Genomic DNA, 23,402 nt, shown 5'->3' on the forward strand with positions numbered 1-23,402 from the left:
ATTGAGATGTGATCTTCTTAAAATGTAGTTTATAATCATCCATCTTTTTTTTTCATGTTTAAAAGACATACCAGGAGTACTGATTTATGCTACCGTGTGCTTTGTCTGTTTCGTAGTCTTTGTGGGTTTGTCATGTGCACAAAAAAATACCAACACGTTTGATTTGGTTCAATATATATGTAACACCTGACAGCAGTGATTTTTTTATACAAATGTAATTGAACAATTTGTAAAGTGTTGTTTTAATTACTTGTTTTAAAATTATGTTTTTCCCCTCAATGTTACGCTTGTAGGTTGCACAACTTTCAATGTAAAAATTGTAGCAAAGGAGAATATTCGGTAAGGAACCTCTTTGGCCTCGTAATTTGTGCATTTTTTAAAAGTTGATTTCGTTGTAGATGTAGTATGGTAAAATGGTCACAAACACTGAATACAAGCTCTTTTGTATTACGTTAATCCAGAAATAACAATATGCGTTTATGCAACTTTTACAAAAACCTTAACCTTTTTACATTTCTGCGATTTTAAAGATGTTTTTGTGTTGAATGGAAATGATCACACATTTGTTCACTCAAGTACTATTGTTGACTTGATTTGTAATTGACAATTATACACAAAATGTATGAAGCATGAGAATGAACGGATGTTGCTAATGTTAAAACAAAACAGTTCAAAACCTATTGTTTTTCAGTCTTTTTAACAGATTTTTCCAATTGGTGCAAAATTTGAAAGGCATAAATGACCGTATATGTTCAAATTATCATCATCAAGTATAAAACATATAACAGAGCTGGAGAAACATCAATAAATTTTCGTTGTTGAAGTAGACTTTGATTTTAAGACCAAATAATGCCCTTATCGGACCAACATTCGCGAATGCCAAATGATATATCTGTCTAAATAAATAGGATTGTGCAGTGGGTTACGAAAATATGTAAATAATATTTTGTATCCAATGGAAATAAAGTTTCTAACTATACTATTTTAGTAGTTTGACAAATGAACTACATAGTTCCAATTTTTTAACGGCCAGACAAATTTTTGTTAATGTACGTACATGTATAAAGCTTTTTTATTCCCACATAACGATGATGTGGATATGTGTTCTTTTGGTTCATCTACTTATAGAAATAACAATTCTTCCAAAAAAAATATTCGTTGTATTTTGAAAGATAGACATTTAGAATTATTATACTGTAGAAATGAGAAGAAAAATGCAAGAATCAAGTTCATATTCTATATTACAATTCTAGCTTCTGTTATGTTGCATTCGAATCATCAGACTTCCCTTTTTCAAATTGGAACCAAGATGTGCACGAAAAAAACAAAAGGTATACATACATATTTTTATTAATCCAATAAGCCAATCAGAGCACGCACAAGTAATATTTTCCAATCAAAAACTCTTTAATTATAAATGTTTAAAAAGTATGTTTTCATTTGTTTACTGTGAAATCCCAGAACAAATCTTGCACACCATTAGGAAGCTCGGAAAAATTGGCTTCTAATGGTACAATGATTGACAATTTTGTTCACGAAATTGACTTGAATAAAAAATATTGAAAATCTACATTGTTGTCTTTCACCGAGTGTTGATTATATTTTCACAAAATTTTGAAGCTTCATTTTTAATTCATTTTGTATGTAACGTTTTGTTTCTAGTAAACAAAAACGTTTGCAATCGATCACGTTTGTAAACAAAATGCGTCATGGAGTCAGTGGAAACCAATATCCAAAATGTCTTTATAATGATAAGGTAGAGTTAGAAACAAGAGTGTCAAGACTTGGTTTGTAAAGGGAGTGTATTAGAATGAGAGGTATAGAGTAGAGTTTGGTTTTAATGTGATAAAGTCCAAGAGGTGTGTGTATGAAAAGAAAGAGACCATCTATGAAGGCATCCTGTAACTTAGGTGAAATATAGTGGCGAAGGCAATGACTTTTTTCCCGTCTTGCATTTTTGTCAAATAAATTCATCAAATTTATGCTATTGTTATATTGGCTTGAAAGGTTTCCTATACTTTTGATGTTGTCATTGCATCCGTAATGTATTGCAGTATCTAGTGTACCTAGTTTGTGCATCCAGTACTCCTCTCTTCCCCTAAGATAACTTTTACTTAGAACGGGTCTGTTTATATGATGGTATTTTTTTCTCTAATATACGAACTTTCATAGAGAGCGTTGAATGATCTGGTGGTTTAAAATGTTGATAAACTGTCGGGAATTTAGTGATATTTATTCCTGAACTGAAAGATGACCGGACATTCTTTTGTTTAATCGTTCGTGTGTTTCACCGACAAAACATATAATGTACAAAGAATGTTATCTATTCTTGGCAAGAGTAGCAATTTGTCTAGAAATTATGTAAGTCCTTCAATAAAATATCAATATACGGAATTGTATGAATCTATCGGAAAATGAATATCAATAGAAAACTCTTTTACTGTGTCTCAATATTTCCTGTTGTTAAACGTTAAGCTTCCCACATCTGGAGATTTTTTTTTCTAAATAATATGTTACATATGGCGTTAGCTATAAATGCTGTATATATTCCTCCGTTACAGTGTAATTATTTTACAAAAGCATCTTTTAACTTATACATGTTATGTATGCATGCAGAATTACTGCCTAATTAATGTTAGATTACTTCATAACCAAACATATTAATCGCGTAAAAGTGGTCTTGTGACTGCGAGGCTGGAAAATGATATATATCACAAGCTTTTCAATAATTCCTCTTGGGCTTATGACAAGCAATAATAGTTTCAACACCTTTTTTCTATGTTTGGTGCTAGGTTTTCATAAGTATAAGATGCAAGTTTTATCAAATAAGGTCTTTTCATAAGAATCATGAGTAGATGACGTAATGCTTTGTCAAATATTTTATCTCATTTTGATGAAAAACAAAATGTAAGTTTTGGTGGTTTTCCTATTTTCATTGCATGGTAAAGTAGTAGTTTGATATTAAAATATCAATTGTTTGGATAACGTTTTGAAAATATCTCCATTACGGACCGAGTCATGCACTATGCTCAACAATGCATGGCAAAGGATTCTTTCACTGTTTTTGTTTGCCATGCTGCCAATGTCAGATGAATTATGATTACATTTCCCATTAATCTATTATTTGTTGTATTAAAAACTTTTTGACGTTTGTAAAGTTACTTTTCAGTCGACAATATTATATTAAATAATTTACCGGAAATTTCCAATGACAAGCTTACAAGAATGTCTAAGCAAAAATATCGCCTATACACATAATGGGTTCCGCATCGAACGGCTCAACAAATGAAAAAAAAAAAGCATTTCATAGTAACAGGCATTATATATTCGTTTTTTTTATTTCAGACTTAACCGAATTAAAGAAAATGGCACATACAACTACATTATCAGTGGATTAGAACAACCTTTAATAAAAAAGTCCCAAAATAACTTATTCCATATAACTAGTCAATACGTATGCTCATAGGAACAAGTCAACAACTGGTAAAGGTAATATTATTTCTATTAGAAACAGTGATGGTTTAATAGGAAATGTTACCTCAGCCAAATTATTGGGTATAACCATAGATGTTAAACTTGGAAGACACACCTTGTATAATTAAAAAAAAAAGAAAAAAAGAAAATTTGTGTACTAAGACAACTTAGACCATTTAAGTCAAATGAAGCTTTACTTTCAGGTTATAACAATATCATGTTTCGATATTTTAACTACCGTTATACTGTATGATGTAATATTGACGTATTTTTAAGTTATATAAGGCGGCTGCTCCCATTATACTTAATGTCAAAATATAAACACTCTATTTTCTGTATTAAGATTGATGCTAATACCTGACTATTTCGTATTCAGAAAGGTTATTTTTGTTTTTAAAGCACTTTACAATTGTACACCTACAAATATTAATATATTTAAATATGTACATGAAATTAGCCCTAGAAGACAGAATCATATCAATCGTCCATTAACAATATCTGGTACTAGTCTATGGACCAATTTACCTCAAAACATTAGAAATTGTAGTACGTTAGCGTCTTTTAAAACCTATTCAGAAGAGTATGTTTCTACATAAAGTTATTAATGTTAGTTTATATGTTTATATGAAAACCCATGATATCATTGTTTTATTGTATTTGTATGTTGTATATATGTATTATAATACAAGAGCACAATCTTAACTAAAATATGTCTTCATCCCGTCTAAATAAAGCTTTTTTTTTATTAATGTGTGAAATTATGTACTTTATATTTTTTTCACGTAAAACAACGATTAATTAAAAGTCTCGTAAAAATCAATTTCATTTTTTTTAAATCAAATAATGAAAATTTGCATATGTATGAGAACTTGAAGCCTATACAGAAACCCCGTTTTATATTGAAATAAACTGCATTACAACAGTATATAGCTTTGTATTTACATTTGTTTTAAATTCACGACGAGGATAATACGGATGTTCACTTCAAGTTAAGAAATAACGCTGTCTCCATGCATGATGGGTTTATCGTGGGAATTCTGATATTGATATACCTTTCCATAAAATGATAGGATGATCACTTCCAGTAAGGAAATGACAATGTCTCCATTCAAGGTAATTTTACCGTGAGAATTCTAAAATTGCCAGCAATTGATTTAATTCTATACAAAAATATTGATATTTTTTTTCACACAATGTGCTTTAAAATCAGAACGTCCTTTGTTGCAACTAGAGACATATTTTGCTATTGTAACTTTTTTAGTTGTTGTTTAAAATCTTTGGTGAAATAATGCTCGTCTGATAATGTCGTTTCATATTAGTCCAGTACATTAAATTCTATCTTTAAAGCAAAAACCACAGCCTATTTTGATTCTTCTCAGTTTCCGCTATATGGATGACGCATTGTCATTTAACAATTCTATTGTCCGGAATTTTATACATCGGACTAACCCCCAAGGAACTTGAGATAAATGAAACTACAGACACTGGAAAGTCAGCCACATAGCTTGATCTACACTTAGACGCCAGTGGTAAAAGAAAACTATTGACCAAAACATACGATAAACGCAATTATTTTTTATTCCGTATTGTCAATTTTCTTTTCATTTGTGGCACCTTAATTAGAGTTTTCATATCACAACTCATACATTATGCCAAAGCTTGCAGACTTTTTTTAATCTATAAAAAACAGGTGACGCTTACCCCACCGGTGCACCAGGGCCTTACTCCCAGTTTTTAGTGGAGTCAGAGTTGCTCATTTAGTTTTGTTGCTTTGTACGTGTTATTCTGGTTTTTTTATGTTCTATGTTGTGTGTGTCTGTTTTTGCATGTATGCTCTTTGTCCCTGGATTACTTTCATTTGATTTCCGGTGGAATATTGGTTCCCTCGATTACAGTTTGTTGCTTTGTACGTGTTATTGTCGTTTATATAATTCCATTATACTGAATTATATTTTTTTTATCTTTCTTTTTTCAACATATTCGCAATTTACATTACTGTACGATATAAAATCAAACTTTTCTTATTGTGATAATTTTTATTTTTTGAAAAGTACATGTTGTATGTCATATTAAGAAGATGTAGGAAATATCATGAAGCGTTTCTTCTTGTGAGAATTTGTAGTTTTTGAAATGTATGCGGTGTCTGTCATATTAAGAATTTTGGCTATAAAAAAAAACAAGAAAACCGGTTCAATTAGTTTTCAATAGCCTGAGACCCATTCATTTTACTGTAGTTATTGCCTTGAAACAATTACGTATTTTGCTAGACGCTTACACCCTACAAGTGAACCTGGTCCATGCCCACAGCTAATAGCTAATTTTCAGAATTTACCGACCTTTAGGAAATAAAAAGGAGACGTCGACTTTGTTTATTTTTTTTTTTTTTTTTTTTGTTTTTTACAAGTGTTCCTTACGCCACAGTTTGATTTCAACGAAGAATTGATTAAAATAATTTTTTTGATATCATTTTGTCTTAAATTCAGACCTATCAACATTTAATACTTCCTGTTACAATAATATTCCGTTCATAACAGATGAAAAGAAAGGTAAACATTGATATTGTTTTTAAAATTAATTTAGCAATTAACTCAAAGGATTATATTTGATACAAAAATTAACCTTTCTATATTCCAATTTATAAAATAATTTTTGTTAGTGTTCATGTTGATGTAAATAAACAAATTATTTCATTTTTTGTGATTTTATTTTATTTTATTTTTATTTAATTTTACTATTTAAACACTGGGAGCATGCACCGGTAGGGTAAGTGTCCTCCGGTTTTTCTAGAAAACCCTGCCGAGTTGCATGCCCACAAACGGCAAAAAGTCAAGCCCATAGAAGATGAAAAGGGAAAGGAAAACTATGACATGTTTAACAAATCAGATTTCATGGCGCAGATTGATACACCGTAACGATCCACGAGTTCATGATGATGACAATAAAACTTCTGTAGTGATGACTTCAATCTTGTAGCATTAAAATCATGTTCCAGATTCCAAATTGTATGAAGTATAGCGCCATAGAAAAAAGTCTGCGTAGTTACGGCAAGCTCTGGTATAACGTATGAGTTGTGATAAAAAGACTACGTATACAAGTGTTTGAGATATTTTGCCACAGATAAAGGAAAAGTTGGCAATACGGCATGAAGTGTCATTGAATTTGTCGTATATTTTGGTCAATAGTTTTTCGTTACCATCGCTCTTGTGTATTTCAAGATTTGAGGCTGACCTCACAGTGTCTCTTTTATCCTTTATCTCAACTTCTTTGGGGTAGATGCGATGTATAAAATCCCCGAATCCAGGATTGTTTGACGATAATACGTCACATATAGCGGAAACTGACACTAAAAGACCTCACTAAACGGTTTTCCTCCTTTCTGATCAGATCAACTTTGAAGTCACCTCAAAGGAATAGGTCAGGAAGCAGAGGAGCTCAATATTTTACCATTGAAATGCCGACAGAGTAGCCAGAGTCGTGGTACGATTGGAAACCCTCTTTGACAGCTATGGGTATAGATGTTAATAGTTTTGAAAGAAGTTTGGTGGTACATTTTGCAGATCCAGCTATGTAGTATTGTTTTTATTGGTTTCTGCGGAGTCTAAAAATCAAGTTCATAGATGGTAGATCGTAATCATCGTCTTTGGTAGAGAGACCAAAAGAGGAAAGCACAGATTTATGATTTTTCACTATCTCTACTTTGGAGTATGTGGTAGCAGTATATGTCTTCTTACTGCTATTTGTGTACGTCTACCTCTGATAATAAGCATTGGATGTAATACGTTTTGTAGACAAAAACAATGTTGTTTTGGGCTTTTTCTGCTGGTACGACAACATATTTGTCATGTATAGTTTTTGCTACATCGGGGTCCTTGAAAACTGATGTAGCATTGACACTCATTTATCTACCTACAACTTTCATTCGTTTCAAAATTAAAGACCTCACGACCTTAAACCATGCACTCTGACAAATAATCAATGTCTTCATTTTCTCGTTTTATCATTTTTTTTTTTGCGAAGCCCTCCACGGCATCCATAAGAACTTTAAAGTTATTAATCATTTTTATGGAGCGTAGTTCATGGTACTTGGAACTTAAAGAAAGGGCCTTACACTGAGATTCATTTTTGATGATGCTTAATCTCCGGTAAAGTTGTGACCGGAAGGACCATATTTAAATGGAGAGTTTTACAAAAACAGTCAGGTGGTTTAGTATTGAAGTCCTCAATGTCGAAGTCCAGCAATATCTTTTATAATTGGAAATTTTCGAATCGATAGATGAAGTAAAGGAATATGAAAATATCGGTATTGATTTGTCCTTATGTGACGGTATTGTGGTGGAGGATGTTAGGCAAATTAATTGCATTTATGCAATTGACAAACGGTAGTGGAAGAAATGATCGTTTTTCTTCAACTTGACCTGAACATTGACTGTTTTAAAGAGTCTGTGGAAACCAATTTCCAAGATGGCCGCAAGTTTGTATATTGATGAGGTAGATCCAGAAACGGTTGTGGGAGAAATGATCGTTTCTTTAATATTGACCTTAACACAGACTGATTTAAAGAGTCTGTGGAAACCAATTTCCAAAATGGCCGCAAGTCTGTATAATGATGAGGTAGGTACAGAAACAGTAGTGTCAATACTTGTTTTGTAAAGGGAGTGCTGTAGAGGTATAGAATAGAGTTTAGTTCTAATGCGATGAAGTCCAAGAGGTTTTTTGTAAGAAAGTAAGACGACCATCTTTGGAGATATTATTTATTTTAGGTGATGTATAGTTGGAATTGCCATGTCTCCGTCTTGGATAGTTGTCACATAAATTCCTCACAGTATTCTAATAATTGGCTTGAAAGTTTTCCTATACTTTTGATGGTGTAATTGCACCAGTAAGGTATTACAGTACCTAGTCTGCGTATCGAGTATTCCTCTCTTTTTCTACGATAGCTTTTACGTAGGACAGAGCTGTTCGTTGGATGGTATATTTGTGTCAATAATACAAACTTCCTAAACGGAAAAGCCGAACCATTAACACTTTAACCACATACTCAAAGTCTAATTTTCTGCGTTTTGAGTACTGGCCGGAATACGATATCTATAGTATAAATATACATACATATACATTACAGAAATATCCGCTGTTGCATAATAAAAAAACATAATCTAATACTGACATGGTGATATTGAGACTAGTTATCTGCGTCTTCCATAGGATTCCAACCTTCCTCATCTCATGGTGGCCAATTACTATTCACTGTCTGCTAGCCCCAACTGAGCTCGTTTTTGTTCTGTTTCATAACCAATATGATGCTCTCTCTGTAGCATATCCAGACATATTAGAACTGTTCTCTTCGTCTTGCCATTTATTCTTCTGCAAATAACCATGCCCTCCATTTCTTTTCCCTGCAAATTTCCAGCAGCTCATGGTACTCTGAAGTATTTCTCGCGTGTGTCTCATTACAACCTTCTTCCCATGGTAATGTCAGTTAAAATCACGGTGGTCTTATTTTTATTTCTTACCACAGCGCAATCTCAGGCCCCAAGTTTGTGTAGACCACATCTGGAATAATCTCTTCTTCATGTCAACTCTCATGCATTTCCCATGTTAGTTTTCCACTGAGTAGACATCCTCGACTCGATGCGGAAATTTGCTCTTACAAACTGAACTGTACAGTTGATACTTGTTTCTTCTCTGATCTTTTCTTCCTCCTTTCTATCTACACTATGTCTTCAAGAGTTACACTTTACCTTGTCCCCATTTGAATCTAACCTTAAAGTGTTTAATTATACAGTGAGATTCAACCTGAACTATTTTGAAAATTTTGATGTTAAATTATTTCTCTACTCAATAGAAAGATATAATATTGTTATAAAAATGAAGAAAAATCTTGATAAAAAGAATATTGAACCACAAATAATCAAATATAACGACATTGAAACAGCACAAAAACATTATATTGCTTTAGATTTCGTTTGTCGTTTGTCTACCCCGGACGTGACTTTTTGTGAGTAACTTGGCGGGTGTTTCTAAAAAAGCAGAGGACGCTTACCCTACAGGTCCACCTGGTCCATGCTCCCAGTTTTTAGTGGAGTCCGAGTTGCTCATTTTCTTTTGTTACTTTGTATGCATGATTTTAGTTACTTTATGTTCTTTGTTGTGTATATCTGTTTCCCATGGCTGGTCTTTGTCCCCGGATTGCATTCTTTTGATTACCGCTATTACCTTGGTTCCCTTTATTACTCTTATTGAGCACAGTCCACAAAAGCAATCGTAGGTAACTTACATGGTAGCTCAGTAAATTTTAAAGAAGTACCTAATAATCTTTACTACTTTTTGACTGCAAGAAATTCTTTTCATGAATTATTTCGCATTCATGGCAAACGTGACATAAAATTGGCGGAAAACAATTGGGATAATCTGTACAGACATGCGAAGCTTGCAGCCAACCATCTAACCACGTGATGTAAAGCATAAAGTATATGGAAGTAGATCTTAACAGAAACAATGTTGAAGTAAATATTTTGGTTCTCAGGCCATATTCGTGGTAACAGATGAGGAACAAGCCATTAAGAAGTTATGAAATTTTCGTTCATACCAAGTAATAATCATGATGTTCTCTTTGTTTCCTTTTAACATCATTTATATATAGAAATTTATTTTTAGGCAATGAGGCAACCTAAAAAATGACAATGGCGCCTACAAACCAGGAAATTATTATATTGGTTGGTCTTATATAGTAAGCATTCCTACCATTGAACACAAAGGTCACCGTTTAATGACAACAGTTTGGCTTATGACTATGTCTTTTGATGACTTTGTTTTCCTTTTAAAACCTTGCAACGTTCCGAAGAAAATCACCTAGTCTCATCTTTACATTTTGTAATAGTAAGTCAAACTAAACCTTCATTTAGAGAGGTGAGCCATGAGCTACTGCCTATTGAAAGCTAGCCTCACACTATTTTAAATATATACTTTATACAAATGAAAAGATAAAGATAAGTAAAGATAGGCTACTGAACAGCTCAACAGAAAGAAACAACTAATCCAGAATATCTAAAAATGTATGGATGGTTACATCTAAATATACGATCTGAAATGACAAATGATAATTCCCTAAACTCGGAAACAATACTAACATGTACCAGCATTCTGAAAGCTGATTTTCTATTCCGACTCTTTGGCTGTAAGATGAATAGCCATCAACGAAACTTAATATCTAATATTAAAAATCTCATTTACTGAAATAATACCTAGCTCATTATACAGATGTCAACACACCTCATGACAGAATTGAGCATTAGGTTAACATGAATAGGACACACATTTTAACAAAAATGTTTAGCTGATCTGTTAAATGTGCTTTCACATATGCAAAAGGTTATGTATATACATTTGTCCTTAAAAGAAAATAATAAAAAGCAAGTCTAACGAATTAAATTCACAATTCTAAAGCTTGTAAATTAATCTTGCTACAGAGTAATCAAGGGGTTCTAGTGGAAATCAAAAGACAGTAATCCAGGGGCAAAGACAAAACATGAAAAACAGACATATGCAACAAAGAACATTAAGTAACTAAAATAATACAAAGTAACAAAAGCACATGAGCGACTCGGACTACACTAAAAACTGGGAGCATAGACTAGTTCAATGTTAGGGTAAGCGTCCTCTTCGCCTCTAGAAACACCCGCCGAGTTGCTCATAAAAATTAAACTCTGGGTTAGTCAAAACAGGCAAGGTAAACTATGACACGATGAACAAATCAGTTTTCACGGTGCGATGGATACACCATAACGATCCACAAGTTCATGATGGCGACCATTAAACTTCTGTAGAGATGACTTCAATCTTAAAGAAATATAACCCTGTTCCAGAAGCCTAACTATAAGCGTGATACAAAAAGTTTCCGTAGTTACGGTAAGCTCTGGCATAAAGTTGTGATTTTAAAACACCATACGCAAGTGCTGAAGGGATGTTCCCCCAGATGAAATGAAAGTTGACAATTCTGAATGAAACGTCATCACGTTTGGCGTAAAGTTTGGTCAATAGTTGTTGTTTACATGCGATCTCTAAGTGTCGGTCAAGATATCAGGCTGACTTCACAGTGTCTGTAGCATCCACTATCTCAAATTCTTTGCGGGTAGATGCGTTGTATCATGTTCCGAAATTAGGATTGTTTAACGATAGTACGTCATCTATATAGCGAAAACTGGGGTTAAGGATCTTACCAAAAGCTGTTCTTTTTTTTCGGATCAGATCAGCTTTAATGTTAGCCTCATAATAGTGTAGGAATAGGCAAACACGTAGAAGAGAACAATTTGAACATATTGGGATACTGACCGGTTGTTGAAAAACGAGTTCACCACACTGGACAAATATGTTTTTTTAAACATCTTCTGTATATTAGGAAGATGATATAGAACTATTTTTACAAAGTAAGGTATAGGATAAACATTGACCATATAAAACTACCAAGCACTCATTGTACAAAACTGATCTTGATCCTGATTACCAATATCTACAGCACAGTTGTTATCATTCAAACAAATCGTCTTCAGGGCGTGGTCTATTTCGTCTAAAAGAGAAAGTATGCTGTTTATAAATTTTTAAATGTGACCATTAATTTGAATTGATTTTTGAAATAGTGTTTTATTGTTTTGACAAATGAGAAAGAGTATGTTCCATTCTTATTTTTTCAGGGTTACACATGATTAGTGTTGTATCTATATGTATGCATTTTTTTTCTTGTTTTTTGTGTTGTTGTTGCAGTTGATGATGTTGTGCCATTACTCTATATTTCAAACTTTAAAACATACATAATATACATTTACATAATATAGTGACCAATTATCCCTGTTTTCTTAAATTTGTATGTAGAATGACGGTGATGGATTCATATGAATTTCAACATTGTATTGGAACCATGTGGACCAATCAAACATGAAGTTACTATAAGATATTTGCAGATTCAAAGTATTTAATGAACGTTTTGCATTTCATATTTATAAGAAAAGTTGTGAAAAAAATACTTTTAAAACTAAACTATGGGAAAACAAATCACAATATATTCTTACTCGATATTTTATGGAACTAAACAACTGTTTATCAGCTTGTTATCAAGTATATGATTGATGTAAACAGACGGACATATGGATGTTGGTTGTAACATAATGTCACCACTTGTAGTAGCGGGGTATAAAAATATAGTCAAAATATTCCTATTTATATCCATGCTTATCAGATAATAATGTCACAGTATTAATAATACAGTACCTGTATATTGGATAAACTTCCCATTTTATGGGGTATGGGGCACGGGGAATTGGGCAATGCGGTATATGAATAGAGTAATTGGGAATGGGGCGAGGGAATAATTCTGATTGGTCAATCAAAAATAATTGTTTTGCCTTTTTCCGCAAGCAACGTACATATCATAATTCTATGACAGCAATTTAAAGAGTTTTTTTTCAAGCTTGCTTTAGAATAATGTTTAATGATCACATGTGTCGTATTTCATTATTCTTTGACATTTTTTTTTTAAATTTTACCAGAAGTACATTTTTAAAAATGTTCATACAATTTCTAAACATATGCCATTTTAACTTGGTTTGAAATAATTTTGTGTCGGAAACATTTGCATGATTTAATATTGACATTAAATATATTGAGCAATAATAATAAGACCATAAAAAAAAAGTTGATTCCCTTTCAATTGGCAAAAATGTGTCATTTGTTGCAACCGCGGAAAGGATAATATTATTATCATTTTAAATATTTTAAAAAATATTTTTGGGCCATTATTGAAATCAAAATTGTTCGCACCCTTACAATCTGCAGAAATAAGTCATTTTTGAAAAATTTGACTGAAATTAATGTGTCACAAGCACAAACATGATGTTTATTTTGACAATTTTGGCATTTCAAATAATGATATAAGACCATTCAGGTACTTTTAAGTGATCACACTCATTCAGGTTACAAAAATATCTCATTTTCAACAATTTGATCTGAAATATATGTATCACAGCCACCAACATAATACTGATATTGACAATTACAATACTTTTGCCACTTTTAATTTTTAAACAATAAATTTGGATCATTATTTATATTAAGATTGTTCACATCCTTACAATCTGCAAAATTATGTCATTTTTGAGAAATTGGACTGAAATTGAATTTGTTTGCACCCATACAATTCACAGAAATATGTTTGACTGGATATGTTTACATTTGGAAAAGTGTTTCCCTATTTAGAATTTGTAATAAAACAAGATTATCATTTTTTTAGAAAATCATTTAGAAATTAAATTCATGTACAATTTATATATATGTCTATAGTTTTAAGAATATTTTGGATGATTATTTCTCATTCAGCTCGGAGTGGCTATAATACATGTAAACAATGCAATTATCTCGTGATTTCGGTAAATCAAGAACTCGGCGGCGATATTCTAAAATCAATATCGCATAAAACATTTTGCATCCTAATTCATTAAATATGTTTAATAAAACATTTATTGATTTTATTTTCGAAATAAGTCGATGCAATGGGGGATGGAACAATGGGGAATGGGGCTATTGGGAATTGGGTATGGGGCATGTGGGAAGTTTATCCCATACATGGGCTGTATAAACTTACATAGAACAAACAACTATAACCGAGATGAATATAGTACTACTTTGCCCATCTTTTTCAGATACATCTTTCCCTAAGGAAATATTTTTTTATCTAAAGCAAGACCAAAACATATCACATATTTGTTGTCACATATTGTTCTTCATTAGGTATATAATCATTAAACAAGTTAAAAAACTATAGCGTAAGTTACAAATGTTCTAGAAAAAGGCTAGGTATACATTTGCTGTTGTAAGAAATGCTATGTTCAACAAATTCTAATATGTAGGTACAAAGAAATCGAATTTGTACATAATAGGAGATGCAGTAATATGTATATAACCAAAGAGCAAGCTGGTAAATGCTATTGTTTTAATAATAATAGATTACTCAAAGTAGGTATCCCCAAATGTGATAGTTGGACAGATGGACATAATTAAGTGGTAACAAGACCTGCTTTTACTGCTGATGCAGTTTAAATACATCCATATTTTAAAAAAAAGTTTTTGTAGTACATTTTTTACCCGTCTGGTTTTTGACGTAAGGGTAGTCTGATATTTGTTTCTCCTAAAATTTAACTTTTTTTTTGTTTCACCACTAGACTGGTTGTGGTATAATGTCTTGTTGCAGGTATTTCATTTTAAGATAAGATCAATTACTAGCTGATCCGACACTGAGTTGGACTTTTTGACGATTGTGCTTGCTACAAACAACCAATAGGTAAACATTTATATAATCTTAGTCAGACTCATTTGTTTTTTACTCTGAACCCATTTTGTCACCTAACTTATTTCCAATATGCAGCATGCTTGGGTGAGAGTAACTTCGAATTTTAATGTATTTGGTGTATACAATTGGCCAGTATATTTTTCCATGATCCTCAGCACTACTGATTTATACACTGCCATGGTACCTTAGACTTAGGATGTTACTTGTTTACTTTTCCACAAGTATACAGCTGTTCTCAGAAACTTACAAACATACGAAAATTGCCTTTTAATACAACCTTCCAATGTGAGAATATGCTTTTTTGAAATATAAAATCCAATGTCACAGTGGTATGTATGGTTGGCATCTTCTTTGTTCAAGTTAAATATAGTGAGTTTAACAATCCAAACAAAATATTGATATAGCCATTTTTCTTCTTTATTCTAAAAATAATGAATGTCAATGGAGTTATATATTTAATGTTTGAGTTGGATTGCCCCCATTTGAACATATGTAACCTAAAAATACTATTTTTAGAGGGCTGAATCTATTAAATCCACACAAGTATATTTTAAAATTTGGAGAACCGCCCTAATACAACGTACATGTACATACCTTTGTCTTCAGCTATAAAACCAAGAAAGAGCTCAAGTTTTATCAGAACCAGATTTACAAGGATGGTACCCATTACTTATATAATCTGTTGAAAATCTCTGTCTAAAGAAGACAAAATGTTGACACGTTTTTATAAACCTCTCATTTCCAATTCTACACACACAAAAAAAAACATCAAATAATTGCACACTAGAAATGATGACAATATAAATAACGACATCATGTTGAACTCTGTTCATTTGGGCAACATCTAAGTTTTAGATACACTTAAACCTAGATATAAAGACTTATAGTTAATTAAATAATTTAAAATTAGTCTATTCTGACAGAAAAAAACATATTGAAAATAGAATCATTGAAATTAGATTAACAATGAACAATCTCTATCAAATTTACAACACCTGTTTTACCCTTTAGTTCCCAGATAAACTATGAGGAATACTCACATAATAGGTGTTACCTGCTCAGTAGACTAAGGACTTTATACGATAGGAAAACTATGATACCGTGTACAAATTGTTTCCCATAGTGCAGATGGATACAACACAAGCCTCGAAGGATACACGAGTTCATGATTACGACCATAACATTTTTGTACTGATGTTTAAAATGTTTTAGCAATATAACTCTTTATTGACTTACGTTCGAATATTGGCCTAAATATAATACAAAATACAAAAGTGTAAAAATACGGGATATAACCGTCCAATACGTCTTTTGTCTGTCCAATACGTTATATTGGACTGATTAAAATCCATATTGGCCTAGCATATTTGACTAGTTAGTCAATAAAGGTATAATTGCATAAGAATTTCCATATTGGCTGAGTTATTGGTCCTTTTTGCCGACGAAAATGAGCATTTTAATAAAATCCACAGTAGGAGTTTGATAATAGTTCTTCTACCGGTGCACCTGGTCCATGCTCCTAGTTTTTAGTGGAGTCCGAGTTGCTCATTTACTTTTGTTAATTTGAATTTGAATAGCGGTAATCACAAGAATGTAATCCAGGGACAAAGACCAGACATGGAAAACAGACATACACAACAAAGAACATAAAGTAACTAAAATCATACATACAAAGTAACAAAACCAAATGAGCAACTCGGACGAGGTGCACCGGTAGGGTAAGCTTAGTGTATTTTATTTCTTTGAATAGTTTATGAGTCTTACACAGACAGTACAAGTATGGTAAAGATCATTGTGCTTGCTTCTATAGACAAAACCTGATGTATATTAATTACATTGTATGTGGCTTCAGTATGGCACTTTTATGGCACTTTTAACCAAAACATTAATCAGAGATGGATGAATTAAACACTGGTTTGATAGAGGTTCCTTACTAATTTTTTGCGTGAGTTTTGTCACTGCTAGGCAGAACTATAGGGTCATAATTGCATGATATTTTGTTAAATGATTAATTCTTACTGCAAGATGTGCTTTGATCCATTTGAAGAAGATAAAAAAATTTTGGACTTTAGGCTTCGTTAATTTGACATGTCTACTCCATCTCTGGATCATTATTTTTTTTTAATGACAGTGTTTTTTTTTTTATATTTCATACAAAATCATGAAAAGTGTTCTGATTACTTTTTCCAAATCTGTTCAAATTTGAATTTAAAAATCATTTGAAAATAAATTATTGTAGTACAAGGAAGGGACAACCATTTGAATTTAATTTTGAATGTCAATAAAATTATTTTTATCCATTTTAGTGCAAGATTATTTACGTTAATTTCACCATGTTTACTGTAAAGTATCTGGATGTGGACGGTATTTATTTTTATACTAGGAGGTGCACGTCAGAATATGTATTTCCAAAAGCCTCTCATTTCTCTATGGACTACCACTCAACTAAACCTCTTTGACTGTTAAACACTTAAATTGACATATTTAGTTAATATAATAATCTATATGTTTGACAAGGGTATCAACTGTCTCAGTGGCATATCAATTTAAAACATCTTAGGAGTACATGAGTAGAAATCTGATAAGACAACCGCACTTACCTCATTTTTTTTTTAAATATAGCACAGAACGTATTCGAGCTACGCGGAAATAAACCTGTAAATCAAGGAAAAATATGTCTTGTTCCGAATATTCATAAATACGGGGGGAAATTACCTTGGCCGGAGCTCACTTTATTTGTGGATTTAAAAAAAGAAAGCAGAAGTAATTTTGATTTATTTTATGACATAAACAATTGGAACTCTTCAGTCTTTCTCGATACACTTAGTGTAGTGGGAATGTCCGAGAAGTTCCGATTGATGACAACAACGGCTTGAGTGAACTCTAAATATAGTTCAGACGTTTATTTATTTGTGCCTTCGTTTAAGCAATGAAGGGAACCAAAGCAAACAAAATAGTTTCGAAACGGTAATGTTTTAACCGTAATTATTTGGAAAATGTGTGCTGATTTTACAAATAAAAACGATTCGTAATTATACGCCGATTAAAGTTGTATCGATATTGGTTGAACTACTTTATCCTTTTTATTTTAATTTGAATTGGTTCAAAGTGCAAATACATACGTCTGAACAATGCTGAAACTGATTGTTCTGAGACAATTCAACTCTTCATTGATGCCGGAACCTGGACATCAGTTGAGAGGCAGTGCTAACAGCATTTTAAATCTTGTGTCCTATTTGTTAAAGTTTTTTATTCTGTATAGATCTCATCAGTTAAATCCGAGTTTGTTTTATTACAGTTTTTTCCCCAAATGTTCGAGTTTAGGGGAATATTGTGCGCTACCAAACATGTTTAACTACAACACATACTTTATGTGCCTATTTCAAGTCAGAAACCTGTTGTACATTAGTAGGGTTTTTTATGTTCATTGTTTTTCGTTTTGCGTTTTTTTTCCCATAGGTTAGGTTTATTTTCGTCTTTAACGAATAGTTACACATCATTTATTTTAGGGCCTTTTACAGCTTACTTTATAATATGGGGTTTGCCCATCATTGAAGACCTTGTAGTGACTTAAATAAATTTAAGTATTTGTCGCTTTGGTGGGTGACTTTCTCATTGGGAATCATACCATACCTCCTATCTTTATGCATTCCCTAGTTCCGGTATAAAAAGGTGGTCCCTGTTATTTTATTACTTTGTTCGGGAAACATTATATATCTGATGAATGCATAGTCAATTGTTAACTAATTACTTAGTTTGATGTTCTTCGTATAAAAGTGTTCAAGAGTAACCAAGAGAACCAAGATTCTAAAGGAACTTTAAAAAAAATGTAATCCAGAGACAAAGACCAGACATGGAAACCAGACACATATAACAAAGAACATAAAATAATCAAAATAATACATGCAAAGCAAGCAAAACAAATGAGTAACTCGGACTCCACTAAAAACTGGGAGCATCGACCAGGTGCACCTATAGGGTAAGCGTCCTCTGCTTTTCCCATCGAGTTGCTCATAAAAGGTTAAGTCAAGGGTAGAAAAAAGAGAAAAGGAAAACTAGGACACATTGATCATGGTGCAGATGAATACATCGAGTTCATGATGACGACCATGAAACGTCTGTAGTGATAACTATAATTGTGTAGCAACATGACGCTGTTCCAGAAGCCTAACTTTAATTAGTCTGGCGTGATACAAAACGTCTGAGTAGTTACGACAAGCCCTGGCATAACGTATGAGATGTGATATGGAAACTCCATTGTCAGGTGATGAAGGGATGTTCCCACAGATATGGGGAAAGTTGGCACTATGGAACGATAGTTCATCGCATTTGTCATATAGTTTGATCAATAATTTTCCTTTACCATCGATATCAAATGTTAAAGTGTTTAACTCAAGCAAATATTGTATTGTTCCCTGTAAAGGTCATTCTACTTTACCACGGATAAATATTAAGGTATCCTTGCAAGATTTTATTTTTCGTTATGTTACTATAAATGTCTGTCTATCCGCTATATATTTTACAAGTATCCCGAAGACAAGCAAAACTTAAAACGTCATAAATAAAAATGTAACATATGATTATATTATACATCATATAACATGAATTTAAAGTGGACATCAGGTCGACAATTGATGCAGTTTTTGATAATCGGATTTAAGGGTTACATCAATCAGATTTTGAAGACACTTTCTGGATAGTTTTTGTTGAAAAAAAGACGCCGCTAATTATGGTTGCAATGTTTTATAATTACTATGGAAGTGATCACAATTGCTTTTAAACTGCAAAAGCAACAAAACAGAAATGAAACATTTAAAGAAAAATGTCGTTTAAAAAGAAACAATAATTTAAAATAATATCAAAATACTTATTTGATCTCTATAATAAAGGTATAAAACGCAAAACTTTGTAAACAAACTAAATTTTTGGTGGCTTCCATTCAAAATGATCCGAAAAATTGTTCCTTGCCTTATAGACATAATAAACCTGATTTTTTCGTCAAAAGAATACATTTAACTATTTTAAACCTTCAATCGTGGTTGATTCGCAACAGGTATTTCTAAAAAAAAAAATGATTTTCAGCAAAATATGCGGGAACTGGTATTGAAACGAAGTAACTTGTTTATTATATCCAACACAAAGTTGCTGAGCTTTGACGTTTTTGATCCGTTCATGTATCAGTCTATACGTCCATACCGTCGTCCGTTCGTCTGCCCGTGGGTCCGTCATGAAGGTCTTTTAGCCTTGACAACGCCTCCGTTTTACTTTTAACTTTGGTGAGTTATTAGTAGTCATAATATTTTATACACTTTTCACAGACATCGGTCAGTGGACAATATTGTATTTGGGTACATAAGGTCAGAATTCTTCTAATCTGATTGTGTAAATGTTTGCATGTTGGGTATTGTAAGCGCGTTCACTGATTTTTTAAAGTTAGTGATCTTTTAGTTTGACAAACATACAACTACGGATATTAATTAGCAAAACTTTTAATGCTTCAAACAGTTGGAGGCATATTACTGATTCGTTCATTTGTTTCCTGGATGTTGCTTTAACGGTTTTTTTTTTGTGAATTTGATTGTGATGATTTTCCAATGTGAGAGAATGGCTTATGAAACTGCCATATGTTTATGCAGCATACCAAAACACGTTCGTGTATTTCAAGACATTTATTTTTCTTGTCACCTGATCCAACCTTATTCAAGAGCAGATGCAGAGCTATATGCTTTTCTTACACCGGAGTATAAAACCTCGCATGAGTTTGGATAAAAATGTGTTTTTATGCCGAAAGGAATGTAACAAAGAGGGATTACTAAATGTGCAAATCAAAAAAGAAACAAAAATCACCGATATACTTAATGTTTCTTTCATTTGTCCTTCCGACCAAAAATATTTAGAAGAAGTGATTTTCAAAAGTCGGTAATGGCATGGTGGAGAATGCAAACTGATACCAAAAGATGTCAGTAACAAATAAAATACCCAATATCAACAACTTTATGTTTTTTTACAGTACGTATGCATATAAAAAAGTACTGACAATAAATACTTCAAATAGATATTTCAAGACATAATTTGTTTTCATACTCTAACGTTCGTATGACATAAATGTGATCAAAACTGGTTATTCTATACAAAATACAAAAGTGCAACAATACAGGATTCAGTCGTCCAATACCGGAGGAAGCCATCCAATGTGGTTTTTACCCGTCAAATACGTCATATTGGCCTGGCCAAATTGGTTTAGGTATGACGTATTGGACTGGTTAGTCAAGAAAGGTTTAATTGCGTGAGATTTTTCATATTGCCTGAATTTTTGTCCAATAACTAAGCCAATGATATTGCAGGTTTTTGTTGTAAAAGAGTAATCAATGGAACCAAAATCCTAGAGGAAATAAAAAAAATATTACAGGGGTAAAACCAAGCATGGCAGACACACACAACAAAAAACATAAAATAACAAAAATAATACGTACAAAGCAACAAAAGTAATGAGCAATTCGAGCTCTACTAAAACATGGGAGCGTGGACCAGGTAAACTGGTAAGGTAAGGGTCCCCTGTTTCTCTAGAAACGCCGCCTGCGAATTGCTCATTAAAGGCCACGTTTATTCCGTGGTAGACATAAGAAGCATGGACAACTATGACACGTTGAACAAATCGGTTCTCATGATGCAGATGGATACACAATAGCGATCCACGGGCTCATGACGACGACCATACAATGTCTGTAGTGATATCTTCAGGTTATGTAGCAACATAACCCTGTTCAAGAAATTTAGGAATAGTAGTTAATACTGGGGAATATTCTTCAAGCTTTACACAGCAGAATATGCATGCAGAAATTTCAAGGGATATTCTAAAATATTCATACAATATACTGTTTACTTGTCTGTCAAATTATTGTATAATGCGTCAAGTATATGTGTTGTGGTGTTTGTGCTTGTCACTTTCGCCTTTAGTCAAGAACCTGGATGCACTGAGTCGAGTGTAAAATATAGGTGAATACGAAAACCTTAAACAAATCGAAATTTACAAGAAGGGAAAGGTCATTGATCAGACAAGCTTCGGCTCAACAAGATGAAGATATTTCAATGACGCATGGGGATGAAAGCTACGTGGAAATTCGCACGCAGAAAGACACACTGACCAATCATAAGATCACCAGGAGAATAGGCACATGGGATGTCCGAATCATGTCTGCTCCATGTAGAACTGCACATGAAGGTCATGAAGGAAAAGAGACGGTACCGCTTGAACAAATTCAGACAATGTGGAATCGATGTAAGAAGTTATCACAACCTACTTGTCACTAAACTCAAACAAAAGCTTCACAAGGTGCAAGGAAAAGCGACAACATCTAAAAAAAAATACGAGTCCTGTAAGCTAAAAAATACCAGAAACAAAGTAAAGATTTTCATGAGAATTGAGAAAGATATTCAGCGCCCTCACTGACAATGAGGAACAAGGTATAGAAGAGAAGTGGGATGACTTTAAGAACATATACAATGAAACAGCTCAAAACTCCCTTTGTCCAAGAAAAAAGATCGAACCAAGAATGGATAAGTGCAAACCGCTGATGCAAGGAAAACATTAAAAAATAAGATAGATGGATCAAGATCAGAGAGGGTCAAAGAAAAACTGCAGCATTAATATAGCACGATATAATACAAAGATATAGAAAAGAGCATATAAAGGAACTAGAAAGAGTGGTTTGAAGCAGAGACAGCAGTCAGTGTATAAAATATTTAAGCAGTGTATGACATAACAAAAGCGCTTTGCGAAGATAAATCAAAACAAATTGAACATTAAAAAAACAAAAGTGGCACTCTCCTGACAAAAGAAAATGAAGTGAAGTCCAGATGATTAGAACATTTCAATGAAATTGTATAGATACCAGATACCAGATCTAGAACCACCAGAACAGGCTGAGGTTAATATGGAAGGAATCGAGACACTACCAATTAATGTAGAACCTACAACACTAAATGAAGTATGATCTGTAATTAAAGACCTAAAGAATGAAAAAGCACCTGGAAATTGACAATATTATCAGCGAACTAGTAAGAGCTGACCCATAAACATCCACAAAACACATTTTACAAACTCCTATCAAAATCTTGGAGTGCTAAAAAGATGCCAACCTGACTGGAAACAAATTGGGTAACAGTCAGTCTACCCACGAAAGGCTACCTGACTAACGTGAAAGCAGGGGGGGGGGCATAACTGATACCAACAACATCAAATATATTTGGAAAAATCATCCTAAAAGAATAGCAGAAGAAGAACAAGCAGAATTTAGAGAAGGACGCAGTACAACAGAACATATATTTATTCTAAGAAACATCACTGAGCAAACAGATGAATGGAATTCAACCCTCTGTATATGCTTTTTTTAATTAAGAGAAAACATTCGATAGTGTCCATAAAGAAACGCTTTAGAAATTTATGAAACACTATGGTATACCGGAAAACTAATAACTGGTAAACTGTATGTATGAAGACAAAGAATGCGCAGTGGTAACGTCTAATGAAACTTCAGATTAGTTTTAAATCAAATCTTGACTGCAAAAGGGATGTAACATTTCTCGCGTCCTG

This window comes from Perna viridis, chromosome 5, assembly GCF_037379345.1.
Source record: "Perna viridis isolate PV_CMFRI_1.1 ecotype Kerala chromosome 5, ASM3737934v1, whole genome shotgun sequence".
Taxonomy (NCBI): Eukaryota; Metazoa; Mollusca; class Bivalvia; order Mytilida; family Mytilidae; genus Perna; species Perna viridis.